The following is a 14,599-nucleotide window of genomic DNA, read 5'->3' as shown; positions in this document are numbered from 1 at the left end:
TGTATCTCCTTTCTCCTCCCCATCATTGCTCCTCAATCACATTAATTATACATGTAGTAGCCATATGATGTTGAATTTTCTGGAGTTGAGTTGAATTTCAAGAGAAAACTCTTTGGTAGAAAATATACATAAAAAGTTCTGTTTTGTTTTTATAGGGAATCTCCACTCATTAATTGAGAAAAAATGACTTTCCTTGGTTATGTCTGGCCTGGCAACAAGTCATAAGGTCATGGATATGGAACTGGAAGAGAACTCAGAAGCCATCTAGTCTGTTTCATTTTTTAGAAAAGTGAGACCCAGGGATTTTAAAAGATGTGACAAAGGTCCCATAGAGAGTAATCATCTGAGTCCGTATTTAAACCTAGGACCTCTGACTCTAGAATCAGTGCTTTTTCCATTTAATTTTCTCATGCCCTGTTGTTATTGTTGTTTTAAGACTCCATGGGATATATAGAATTTAATCTGTATATATAGTGGGGAAGAATGGAGAAAGGAAAGGGAAGGGAATAAGCATTTATCTAGTACCTATTATATGCCAGGAACTTTGCTAATCCTTTTTTTACCCTAGGGAGCAATGAGAGTTAAATGACTTGCCCAGGGTCACACAGCTAGTAAGTGTCAAGTATTTGAGGTCACATTTGAACTCAGGTCCTCCTGAATCCAGGGCTGGTGCTCTATCTACTGCACCACCAGCTGCCCCCACTAATCACTTTTCTTTTTTTTTTTTTTTGCAGGGCAATTGAGGTTAAGTGACTTGCCCAGGGTCACACAGCTAGTAAGTGTTAAGTGTCTGAGGCCAGATTTGAACTCAGGTACTCCTGAATCCAGGGCCAGTGCTCTATCCACTGCGCCACCTAGCTGCCCCCACTGATCGCTTTTTAGAAATATTATCTCATTTGAACCTCATCACAGCCCTGCAAGGTAGGTGCTGTTATTATCCCCATTTTATAGTTGAGGAAACAGGCAAACAGACCCGTGTGCCCAGGGTCACATAGCTACTAAGTGTCTGAGGCTGGATTTGAACTTAGGGTCTTCTTGACTCCAGGCCCAGTGCTTTATCCACTGTGACACTACCTTCTTCTAAGAAGTAGTCAAGCACAGTGGAAGTTTTGGGAAAAAATAGATTTTAGACTTTGAGTCCCCAAGTAAGAACACTTTGTTGTTGTTCAGTCGTGTCTGTCTCTTTGTGTCCCTGTTTGGGATTTTCTTGGCAGAGATACTGGAGTGGTTTGTCATTTACTTCTCATTTTACAGAGGAGGAAACTGAGGCCAACAGGGTTAAGTGACTTACCCAGAATCACACAGCTAGAAAGTGTTTGAAGCCAGGTTTGAACTCAGGAAGATGAGTCCTCCTGACTCCAGGCCTGGTGTTCTGTCCCCTGTGCCACCTAGCTGCACTAAGAAAGAACTCTAGGCTTCCTCAAATAAAAAAAGCCTGAAAAGCAAGACTAATATTTAAAGAAGACAATGTGAAGTGGTTTCAACTAAAACACACACACACTTGCTTAAACACATATATACATATGCATACAATTGTGTATATATACAGGTCTGGGCATACATGCACACACATGTGTACATACAGGTGCGCACACATACATATTCACACATATGTGTACCACACACATGTATATGTGTGAATATACATATATGCACACACATACACCAATATATGCACATACATATAAATATACACATATACATATAAATATACACATATGTACATGTATACATTATACATGTACACATATATACATATATACACATGCACATACACACATTTAATATATATATATATGTATATACTATCATTCATTCATTCATTCAATTTATTTATTTATTGAATTGAATTGAATTGAATCCTTCTTGCAGTCTTCCAGGGGAAGGGAAATAAGTATTTACATCATACCTACTATGGTCCAGGCACTCTGCTAAGTGCTTTACATATATTATTTGATCCTTACAACAACCCTGTGATGTGGGTGCTGTTATTACCCCCATTTACATTGGCTTATTTCCATCTCTTCTCCTCTCCTACACTCACCATATCTAAAAGCACTTTGAAACAGAACTATCCCATAGTCTTCTCAGGAAAAACTGGCTATGAAGGGATATCACTGGACAATTGTTTTTATGGTATGTAAAGTGTCTTTATAACACTCGAAAAATTGGCAGAATTTGCCCTAAAACTGCAAAGTTTAAAATAGTTCTGTATTTTATAATATGCATGAATCTATCCATTAATCCATAGACAAGCATTTATGGAGCACTTACCAGAATAGAAGATATTTCTATAATGTTTCACAAGTTTTGAAACACTTATGTTACCTTATTTGAGCCTAGAGGCAGTTAGAGGGTGCAGTAGATAGGGCATTGGTCCTTGAGTCTGGAAGACCTGAGTTTAAATTCAGCCTTAGAGATTTACACACTGTGTGACCCTGGACACTTAACCTCAGTTTGCCTCAGTCTCCTGAACTGTAAAATGGGGATAACAATAGTACCAACTTCACAGAGTTGTTATGAGGATGAATTGAGATAGTATTTGTAAATGTGCCTAGCACAGTGCCTGACACAGTAAGTGCTGTATAAATAATTATTCGCTTCTTGTACTTTCCCCCTTTTCGTTACTCTGGATACTAAGTAGGGCAGGTATTATCATCCAGTTTTTTAGAGTTGAGGAAATGGGGAATCAGAGAAATTGTAATTTGCTCAATATCGCCAGTAAGTGAAGCCTGGGCTTGAGCACAGTTCTTCTGATGTCTAAGTCAGAACCCTTTACGCTATCCCATACCTGTCTCAACGACATGCTGGATAGTTTGGGTGACACAAAAGCAATATACATACAACAGGGTTGCTAATCTCCAAGATCTCACTATCTAGGTGAGGATGTGAAATTAACCTGTAAGAAAGAATTGAAAGGCAGTGAAGTAGACACTATAAGGAATTCAAAGGAGGCAGTATGAAGACTATAGAATTGAAGCTCAACCTTGACAGATTCAGATGTGTGGAGCTCAAGGATGGGGGGAGGAGCATTGGGGTAAGAAGGAATTAGTGTGGCACATGCAGAGAAAGAGTGTTACTGTAGGCTCAAAAAGATCTCAACAGGGTAGAACAATGAACAGAAGCCAGTAAGATGAAATTTAATAGAGATACATTTAAAATCTTATGTAGGTTCGAAAAATTAACTCGGAAAGTATAAGATCAGTCAGTAAGTATTTATTAAATGCCTACTATAAACCAGACATTATGCTGGTTGTTGGGGATATAAGTACATAGAATGAAACAATCCCTTCTTGTAAGGAGATTACATTCTGATAGGGTAAACAAGTGCAGAAAAAAGATATGTAACATGAATACAAAAACTATACATACACACACACACACAAAGTAGTCTAGTCAAATACAAGGTATTTTAGGAGGGTGGGCCCTTGCAATTGGGTTATCAGGAAAGGTTTCATGAAGATGGGAGTCTGAGGTTTGGCTTAAAGGAAGAGAAGAATTGTAGAAGGTATGCTAGCTATAAGGTAAAGATAAGCAGGGAGTATATTCCAGGTCTGTGGAATAATCAGTGCAGAAGGATAGAGATGTGTGAGGATCAGAGAGAAGGCCATTTTGGTTGTACTGCAGATTACAGTAGGGTGAGTAATGTCCAAGGAAGGATAGAAAAGTAGATTGGAGCCAGAACATGTTGGAGATCTGGTGGCCAATCTTCTGTTCATAGCATAAGGGACTTTAGTTTTAGGGCTGGAGGGGATTTAGTTCAATCCCCTCATTTTACAGATGAAAATGATGAGCCTCATGGATTTGACTTGAGTAGTCCTCAGAAGACAAACATACAGTGCCAACATGCCCATTAATCAACAAAGCTTTATTGAATACCTACTATACTAAAAGACATTTGTATGCTGTTCCATCCACTATTAAGCAATATATTAAGGGTTAACTATTAAGGATGTGTCATTCAGACTCTATTCACACCTTGCAAAAGGTGAGTCCCTTTCATATGAGAGTGGACTACATTGTACCTTTACAGGTTGATATCCTGGGAGTGGTGCCATTTACATACAAAAAATCCAGGGAGGGGCAGCTAGGTGGCACAGTGGATAGAGCACTGGCCCTGGATTCAGGAAGACCTGAGTTCAAACCGGGCCTCAGACACTTGACACTTACTAGCTGTGTGACCCTGGGCAAGTCACTTAACCCCAATTGCCTCACCAAAAACAAAACAAAACAAAACAAAACAAAACAAAACAAAACAAAACAAACAAAACAAAACAAAACAAAAAATCCAGGGAAGCCTTTGGCACCTCCTGTAAAGAATCCAGGGTCACCTCCAAGTCAGGACGGGAATCAAAGGAGGATATCTGTGGAGGTCCAAAATGATCGACAACTAGAACATCATCCCCCTCCCACCTTATCTGAACACATATTCCTTTTCCTGACCACCCTTTTATAGGCACTAACTACTTTGTGTATATGTAATGCCCATACACAATTTAATTTATGCACTTTGTCAAGGTTACCTCATATGTTTTTATGTCCTTAATGTCTGACTGTATCAGTATTCTCTGTCTTTAGTTGTTGGATCTTTGAGCCCTGGCATCTGCCTCACCAGATCTGGAAGCTTTTATTTTTTTCTCTTGGTAATGATAATGATCTCAAATTCAAAGTGCTTGAGGAATCAAACTAAGAAAGTAAGAGGAAGAAATTAGAGCAAATTCATGGAGCATGGGTAGATTTGCAATGAAGAAATGTCAATGGGTGAAAGTGGGACATTATTTCTCTCTTTATTTGGGTCTCTCTGTTTTCCCTCAGAACTGAGGGCTAGGCTCACGGCATCCCATTATTAAGGTACTGGTACCTCCTCAAAGAGGAAAGGGTCAGGACTACCAAGACCTTGGCTACTGCTATTCTATATCTACTATATACCAAAAACTGGATTTCTTTTAATGCTGCCTCTAGGCAGTACTGAAATTATAAGATGCAAGACCCATTTCCAAAAAGTTCAAAGTAATTCAACTATGCCAGCCCATTAGTCTTCAAAGCAAGCCCACAATTTCTCCATTATACAGCCGGGGCCACTGAAGGTCTCACTGGGAAAGCCAGGTAGAGAACTTAGGTTTTCTAATCTTCAGATTTCTTTCTACTTAAATGTGTGCCTCCTTCACATTAAGCAAGTTGAAACTTATTCAGTGTGACCATTAAGACCAAGGCTGTACATGAACATTCAAATTACCTTTTGTAAGACTATAGAACTTTTCAAGGTTATATTTACTGACCCAAAGTAAAGTGGAAAATCGGGGCAACTCTACAGATAATTGAAGCCCACCTCAAAATAGTTTCTTCTTCTAAATCTAGATAATTTGGGTTCCGGTATTTTTTGCTTAAATTATCTTGATAATTGCCTCCATTTCCCTGTTAGTTTTGTGTACAAAGTTCGTTCAGAGGTAGTTGATGTTCCAAGGACAGATTTATGGGCTTGCAGTGTGTGATAAGCTTTGACATTAAGTTGTAAATGAAAATGCAAAATATAATGGCATACATTATTCCAAGAGGAATGAGAGCATATTTTAAGGCTACAGGAGTTCACTAGATTCTTAGTCAATTGACTTATTTCCTTTGAGGACACACCCTTCTTCACAGGCCAATCATGAGCCCTACCTACTTAAGCTTTCCCTGTACCCTTGACACCATAAACTTTTAACCCCAAGAACACACAAACCCAGAGCTGCAACAGTGAGAACTAAAACTTGTCTAGCTACATCCTGGTGAGACTGCAGAGGGAAGGAGTTAACACTTGAAATCATTGGGAAAATTTACTGGCCCACTGGAAAGGAGAAGCTTACCCTACAAGCAAAGTTAGAGAAATGCTAATCAAGTCAGCAGGAAGAAAGGAACTTGGCAAGCAATAAATAAACTGCTTTAAGGAGTTATGATTTAATTGCTGTAGTTATAAAAACAATGTTCCAATATAGCCTTCAATTCTTCTATCACATCATCTTTGAAAATCACTCAAGAACATGCATCTCTCTCTCCCTCCCCCCCCATATCTGTCTTTCTCTGTCCATCTCTTTCTATCCATCATATCTCTTTCTTGTTGTCTATGTGTATATCTATATATTTATTGCTTTATCTCTCTAGCTATCACTCTTTCTCTCCATCATTTTTCCTTCTTTTGCTGTCTATGTGTATGTCTATACCTATATATTTACATCTTTCTTTCCAGCTATCACTCTCTCTCTCCATCATACCTTTTTCTCCATCATCTCACTGTCTTTTGCTGTCTATGTCTATATATATATATTTCTCTGTGTATATTTACATCTATATATTTATATATCTGTGTATGTGTATGTCTTTAAATCTTTATGTCTATATCTATATCTACATCTCTAGCTAATCAATATCTGTGCCTTGCTTTGTGATTAAGCTAGGGAGGAACCTTTCTGAACATAGCTAGGCTGCTACTTAGTCAACAGGCCTCACCAGGCCCACACTTGAAGCCATTCCAGCTTGGTAGAATCTGCCAGAGCTTGCATTTCTGGCAAAGTCTTTGACAACCTAGGGTCACTTCCATGCCATGATGAGGCCTCAGAGTAGGACTTTAGTGGAGGATAAATAAATTATCTGACAAACCACCCTCCCTCCCCCTTCTAAATTCCACAGCTTGAGAGCGATCCAACAGGGGAACTGACTGCTTGCTATGGATGTGAGTGATGGGCTACATGCCAAAGACAGGATTTGTCTCCTGGAGATGCAGTGAAACAATACTGAACAGATTCTCTGTTTAAACAGCAGGTCCAGGTGACTCAAGGTTGGATTGTCATTTACCAGGTGATGATTTCTGATGGACTTTATTTTATATTGTCAAGGCTTTGGGGGTGATTCCAACCTCACAAGGTTTTTGTTCTGAGACATGCAGCTACAGAGTGCAGACATGTTGCCTTTCAGTGTCTAGCCAGGATAGACACAGAATAGAGGGAGAATTTGGTTTAAAAGGTACAATTGAGGATTTTGGTAGTGTTCTAAAGTGACTGCAGGTGTGCTTTTTCATCAAAGAGAACAGGCAAACATCAATGGAGTCCAGTGGATAGGGGGAGATCGTTGAGACATCAAAGAATAGCACAAAAATCAGAATGAGGTAATAAATAAAAAAACAATGGTGTTCCACCAGGAAAAAACAAAAACACATAATACTATGGGATTCCATAGGCCACAAGTGATTCATGGGAAGCCCAAAGTGAGAGATACTGATTTTCTTTTCCCTATAATATGCTATAGGATAAATATTCTGATTTCATCTGGTTTTAAAGTCATGATCAGTGGCCATACGAGTGAGGAAGAAAATCCACTATAGCCTAACATAACTTGGGGGTGGGTGGGAGAGAGAGTAGGTAGTGACTGGGGTTTGGATTTATGTATGCACATACACATAATTCTTGCCCCAAAGTAACAGTGACTGTCAAGATCAAGAAGGATTATAAGGTTAATTTAATTACAGGTGTGGATTGTTTTAGGCAATGCCAATCTTTATACTAAAGAGGTCACTTTGAGAAAGGACTACTCCCTTTCCTAAGGAATTGTAGTAGGGTTTTAAAAATAACACTAGTCCTGGTGTTTCGAGATTTTTTTGGATTTGAAAAAACAAAAGATATTTCAGGAATGTGTCACTTCTGTAGAACAAGATATGTAAGTATAATTTAATATTTTGTATATATTTTCAGAATTAGTTCAGAATTAGTTTCAGAATTGTTTAACACTGATAAATCTATGATCTTCTCAGTATGGGTACTCCTTCCAGTGATATGCATCACAACCTATCCAATATACTTTTTCCTCTTGTGGGACTCCTGTTCAAGGCTCTATTCATTCCACTGTAAGGGCTTTGGTCAATATTCTGAAGACCTTCATCTCTCACATTGAGTGGATAGCAATGGAGCATGATGGCTACATAATTGTGATATTTATTTCTCACCATATATTGAGCCCACTTTCATTTCTGGTCCTACATCTCTCCGAAAACAAGGTACCCTGAGGGAGACACAAGAGCAGCTTGTGCCCAATGAATGAAACCACCACCTTCATCACCACCTTGACCACTGCCTTCTCTCAGTCCCTCATAGAAATAGTCAAAAGCCCTACAGTCCAGTCCCTAAAAGGGAAAAGGAAGGGGAAGGGGAAGGGGAAAGGAGCAAGCACTAATTAAGAATCTACTATGTGTCAGGCACTGTGCCAAGAGCTTTACAAATATCTCATTTGATCATCAAAACAACAGTGACAAGTAGGTACTAATATCATCCCCATTTTTTCAGTTGAGGAAGCTGAGGCAGACAAAGGTTAAGTGACTTGCTCAGTGTTACAAATCTCAGTATCTGAATTTGGGTTTGAACTTGTAAAGAATTAATTGTTATTTGAGGTTTTTATGCCTTGGCACACACTGGCCTGGGGCTCCGCAAACCGCAAGGTGCTCCACCCACTGGTTGTAGCCATTGCCAGGGCTCTGGCATCTCACGTCATCACCACTCGCCGATGCCTACATGGGCCTGGCAAAATTATAATGATTGGAAGCCTAGTGAGGGAAGTCATGTGACCGTCAGAGCGGCCATCCCATTGGCTGGGGCTGTGTGGGGTGTTTCTAGGTTGGGGGGAGGAGAATTGGGCATTCTAGGAGGAAGCTGGAAAGCGACAGGCTTTCTGCTGTGTATTTTCAGGTGATTCCTGGGCGGTGGTATTTTTTCAGGTATTATAATTTCCATTTCCCCCCATTTTATTTCCTTTCCCTTGATCCTACTGATCCTGTTTGTGTTTTTTTTTTTTAAGTTCGTTCTTGTTAAGATAATTCTTGTTCTGTTTTGAGGGAGGCTGCCGGTCTCCTTCCTTGCCCCAATATTGTGATGAGCCGCTTTGCTAGCTCTCCCCAATTAAAAATTGGTCCCCACAAACTCAAATCTTTCTGACCCCAGGCTCAGAACTAGATCCACTGTACCACCTAGCTGCCTCATTGAGGGGAGTAATCACTGAGGTCAAAGGGCCTAACTTTTCTCATGACCAATACCAATTACTGACCAACTGCAACCAATGGTGATATAAGTGTAAGTTCTTTTGAGTGCTGGTACACCCACAGATCTTCTGTCTATCTCTTCATCTATCACTATCTCTATCCATCATCTTTATCATTCTCTATCCACCTCTCTCTCTCCATCATATTTCTTTCTTGTTGTCTATGTCTATGTCTATATCTATATATTCTAGCCCAACTCACTGCAGTCATAGTCTTAGGAAGCCACTCCTGTGGAGAAGTGGTCTACAATTGCTTTTGTGGGTGTTATAGCCACAGCTACTGAAGACCCAGAAAAAAAAAATCTTGCTTCTAAAAGCCCTGGCACTGTCAAATGACTCAGTATCAGAAATGAATATGATTTTATCAGTGTAAGTGACATCGAAGATGATGTATAGTCCATTTGCTTTGCTACTATATTCTAAAGACCATGGCATTTTCCCACTGAATTTGGAGCCGAAACTTTGTATATATGTTATCTCCTCTGACATTAGGATGTTACATCTTCGAAATCAGCCAGTATCTTTAATGTGTGCGTCCCTAGGACTTAGCATAGTGCTTTGTACATAGTAAGCAATTAAAATAATGCTCCTTCCTTCCCTCCTTCCTTCCTTCCTTCGTTCCTTCCCTCCCTCCCTCCCTCCCTCCTTCCTTCCTTCCTTCCTTCCTTCCTTCCTTCCTTCCTTCCTTCCTTCCTTCCTTCCTTCCTTCCTTCCTTCCTTCCTTCCTTCCTTCCTCCCTCCCTCCCTCCCTCCCTCCCTCCCTCCCTCCCTCCCTCCCTCCCCCCTCCCTCCCTCCCTCCCTCCCTCCCTCCCTCCCTCCCTCCTTCCTTCCTTCCTTCCTTCCTTCCTTCCTTCCTTCCTTCCTTCCTTCCTTCCTTCCTTCCTTCCTTCCCTCCTCCCTCCCTCCCTCCCTCCCTCCCTCCCTCCCTCCCTCCCTCCCTCCCTCCCTCCTTCCTTCCTTCCTTCCTTCCTTCCTTCCTTCCTTCCTTCCTTCCTTCCTTCCTTCCTTCCTTCCTTCCTTCCTTCCTTCCTTCCTTCCTTCCTTCCTTCCTTCCTTCCTTCCTTCCTTCCTTCCCTCCTTCCTTCCTTCCCTCCTTCCTTCCTTCCTTCCCTCCTTCTTTCCCTCCCTTCCTCCATTCATAGCACTTTCCTTAAATCTACTCCCTTGCTGAATTCTTGATTTGGTAATGTGTGGTAGCCTACTTATGTCTTGCATTTGCCTCTAATTTCCCTCTGGCTAATTATTTAAATTATTTGGAGACTGTTATTCTGTGACTTGTACCCATTGCAAAACTGGAAAGAACATTGGGTTTTTTTTTTGTTGTTGTTGTTTTTTGTTTGTTTGTTTTTAAACTGAGCTTTTGTTTTAGTAAGAAAGTTGGGATCATTACAAACACTGTGCTCCTTTTCTTCTCTGATTTAATTCTGGGCCCAGATTATTATTCATGTGCAGTTTCTCACTGATATATATATATATATATATATATATATATATATATATATATATATATACACACACACACACACACACACACACACATATATACGTATATATATGTGTGTATATATATATATATATATATATACACACATATATATACATATACATATGTATACTGATGGCCCAGTTCTATGCACTGAACATTAAATTATAGCCTGGGTAAAAGGAATTTTTTGCCCACTTGGTTTGTTCTATGTGGATGGTTAGGCCAACCACCTCCTTGGATAGCACATATACTAAATGATTCTACCCCCAGGGCATTGAGCTCAATAGACTATGATGTTTTAATGCAAATAACCATAACCAGAAGTAAGAAGACTGACTCTTGCACCAATCACTGCGTTTTCAACAATTGCCATATAAGTCTTATTGTCAAAAAGGAGCCATATTTTCCCTAGATATTTAATTGCTTTATGCTTTTTGCCATTAGACAATCAGAAGGAAGGAAGGTTGAAAGCAAGAGGGAAAAAAAAAGTAGAATATGAGCATTTTCCAAGTTAATATTATTATCTCTTATCTAGTTTATCCTTTAAAACATCCCATTTGTATGGAACTTGTTTTTACACAATCAGTTTTCTTGGAACTAGGATTACATTGTTAACCATCAAAGAATTTTGTCTAGGGTACAATTCTTTTAAGACATTGTTGTTCTTACAGATACAATGGAGCTCATGGGAAGAGTAAAACACAGTATGTAGACAGTCTTCAGATGTGGATTTAGAATTGTTTATTCTTGCAATGGGGTTTGTTGGGTCACTTTATTGCTTTATTTTGGACAGGAACACACTAAGAAGATCCCTGGTATTAAAGCCAATTTTTGATGCCTTTCTTTACTTTTTTCAAGGTTCTTCTTCCTTGGTACTCCTTTTACCCAGGGTCAAGTAATCTAAATTGTCATACATATGTCTAGAGTCCCTTACAATGTTGTTGAATGTTTTTTCAATTGTGTCCAAACTCTTGGTGTCCCCATTTGGGGTTCTCTTGACAGAGGGACTGAAGTGATTTGCCATTTCTTTCTCCAGCTCATTTTACAGACCAGGAAACTGAGGCAAACAGGGTTAAGTGACTTGCCTAGGGTCACACAGCTTGTAAGTATCTGAGGTGGGAATTGAACTTATGAAGAGGAGTCTTCCTGACTCCAGGTCTGGCACTCTATCTGCTGCACCACCTAGCTGCTTCCTTACAGTAGTTCATTCTAATGTTCTGTACATTGCCAACTCTCTTATTATTTATCAGAACTTACTTTTTCTGATCCCCATATTCTGTTAACTAAGAATATTATTAATCTTCAATGAGGTGTTAGTGACCAATAATGATTTAATGTGTCAGCCATCTAGGCAAGGGTGTGCTGGAACCATCTCTTATAGGCTTGCAAGAGTTGATGGTTAAATTTCCAGTGTTAGCATTTATACCTTGAAAATCAGCAAATGCTTCCAATCAGCTCTTGATTTATTTTGTTAATTGTCTAGACTTAAGAAAGCAATGTAGAAAATGCTAATAATACAGTTTACACTTATGTATATCATGCTTTTTGGAAAGTTGGTTGTTGAACATTTATCAGCACATCTCTGCCTCCAAGGTGTATTGCCATACTAACAAATTTCTACTTGGAAATGAAAAGTCTTAATCCAAACAAATGAATATCTAATAGTGGAATTTGGGGTATGATAAGAGGGAGATTTTTTGAGAATGGGAGTTGGTGAGATGTCTTTTAGAATTCTTCAAACAATACTCTGTAGGGTAGATACTGATTTAGTCTATACATAAAGTTAGTTTATCTTCTTATATTTCCAGATAATGAATATGCATTGGTGTGAGCAGCACATTTTAGATGTGCAATCTGAAAATTTTTTAAAAAGATGAATACTTATTGAATATTTAGTCATAAAGAATGTTTTAAATGATCAAACTAAAGAAATAGAATAAATATTTTAAAAAATATTAAACAACTCAAAAAGACAAAATAAAAATGAGTCACAAAATGCCATTTTTTTTTCCTCCTGAGACTTTAGGCTGGGCCTAGACACACCCTGTATGCAAGTGTGTTGAATATATTTTGTTGAAAAATTGCTATTGTGTTTAAGGCTAAACAGAAATGACAGGAACTGTTTATGTGGCCCATAATTTGAAATACAGAGGAAGTTAGAGAAAAAAAAAAATAGTGTGTAAATTACCCCTCCAGGGTCCACCCCAAAGAGAGCATGACTTTGCATATTCTGACACCCTTTACCACTCCTTTTGGATTCAGTTACATTTAATAAAGCAACTTGATTTCCAATGGACTAATAGTTAATAGTCCTAACATGCTTACCTTGCTTGCAATAAAAAAGAAAGGCTTTGCTAATTAATTACACTAGAAAACTTTCATTAATACAATTGAAGTGCTAGTGATATCTCATCTTTAATCAGAATTTAGTGATCATAAGAGACAGTATGGAATAGATCTGGTCTGAAGACCAAGAAGACCTGGGTTCTAATCTTGCCTCTGATATATAATGTATAACCCTTAGCGAGTCACTTTTCTGCATAGGTAGAGAGAGTTTCCTTAATTAGGAGTCACTTATGACAATGAAATTACAAGTTCAGCACCTATCCTAATTTGGTGATTGAAATAAAATTTATCTTTCTTCATCATTAACTAAATAGTTCTACTGTTGACATTGGTCAGTATTAACCTTTTAGCACTAAAATTTATCTTATGGATTTTAGATGAAATAGATTTCAGTAGAGAACAAAAATCCTTTGCTTTCCTTGAAGATCTTTTTTTTTCTTTTAATATTAGTAGACATTGTAATCCTCTCCTTTAGGTCTGATTTATTTTGGGGCTGGGGATGGGAAGGAGATGAGAAATAATGTTGACAAAAAAATGTTAGACACTTTCATTTGGTACTTTTCACAATTTTCTACTTAAATCTTTCTACACAGGCCTCTGCTAAGCTTTCTATAAATAAGAGGAGTCCTGAATTTCTGAATTCATGGAAAAAGGAAAGTATTTTAATAATTATAATCACAGTGTACAAGCTGCTTGAATGAGTGTTGTAACTTATTTCCTCTCAATTTAGTTAACCTCCCAACTCTCTCTTCTTTATTGAACATTTGGTCAATGTTCCCCTCCTTTCTCATTGCATGTTCCTCCTAAAATATGACAGAAATTGAAAACTCATCCATCACCCACCGGGAAGGATTTGTGATCCAGGACATTTTCTGGACTCTTTACTTTTCACATCCAATCTAGAACTCACATTCTTCTTCTTCTTTTTTTTATTATTTAACCCTACTCTTCATTATAATAACATTTATATAGCACTTTAAGTTTTGCAAAGTGCTTTGTACATGTTATCCTGCTCGATTCCAGCAACAGCCCAGGGAGGTATGTGCTATTATTATCTCCATTTTGTAGATGAAGAAACTGAATCAGAGAGAGATTTAGTTTTACCCAGAGTCTCATAGGTAGTAAGTAGGTGAGGTTGAACTTAGATCTTCTTGATTTCAGTTCCATCATGCTATCCCCTATGTCACTATGCTCTTGTGTGTGCATTAAATTGAAAATGCTGTTCTAGCATATTATGGAATTGTAGTTAATGAATTGTTCAGGCTGAGCAAAGATGAATGGAAGGGGCAGCTAGGGGGAGCAGTGGATAGAGCACGAGCCCTGGAGTCAGGAGTACCTGAGTTAAAATCTGACCTCAGACACTTAACTATTACTAGCTGTGTGACCCTGGGCAAGTCACTTAACCCCAATTGCCTTACTTAAAAAAAAAAAAAGATGAATGGAAAGTTGGTGGAGATTATTAGTCCTTCATGAAACGCAATTTAGGGTTTATAGAAATCCTTTTCACCAAGGCTCAGGACACAATGGCAGTTTAGAGACTAAACAGTTAGAGGAAGGCCTCTTGTTTTTAAGTACAGTTGGTTCTGTCTTTTTAGACATTTAGAGGACATTTTAATTTGGGAAAATTACACTACAGTGCTTTCTGACATTGATTTTTCAAAAGGTGACAAGGACATTCAAAAAAAATAAAGAGCTTTACCTCAGGG

Source organism: Dromiciops gliroides, chromosome 4, assembly GCF_019393635.1.
Source record: "Dromiciops gliroides isolate mDroGli1 chromosome 4, mDroGli1.pri, whole genome shotgun sequence".
In the NCBI taxonomy this organism is placed as follows: domain Eukaryota; kingdom Metazoa; phylum Chordata; class Mammalia; order Microbiotheria; family Microbiotheriidae; genus Dromiciops; species Dromiciops gliroides.
The sequence above is the reverse complement of the archived record's forward strand: the minus strand, read 5'-3'. Positions refer to the sequence as shown.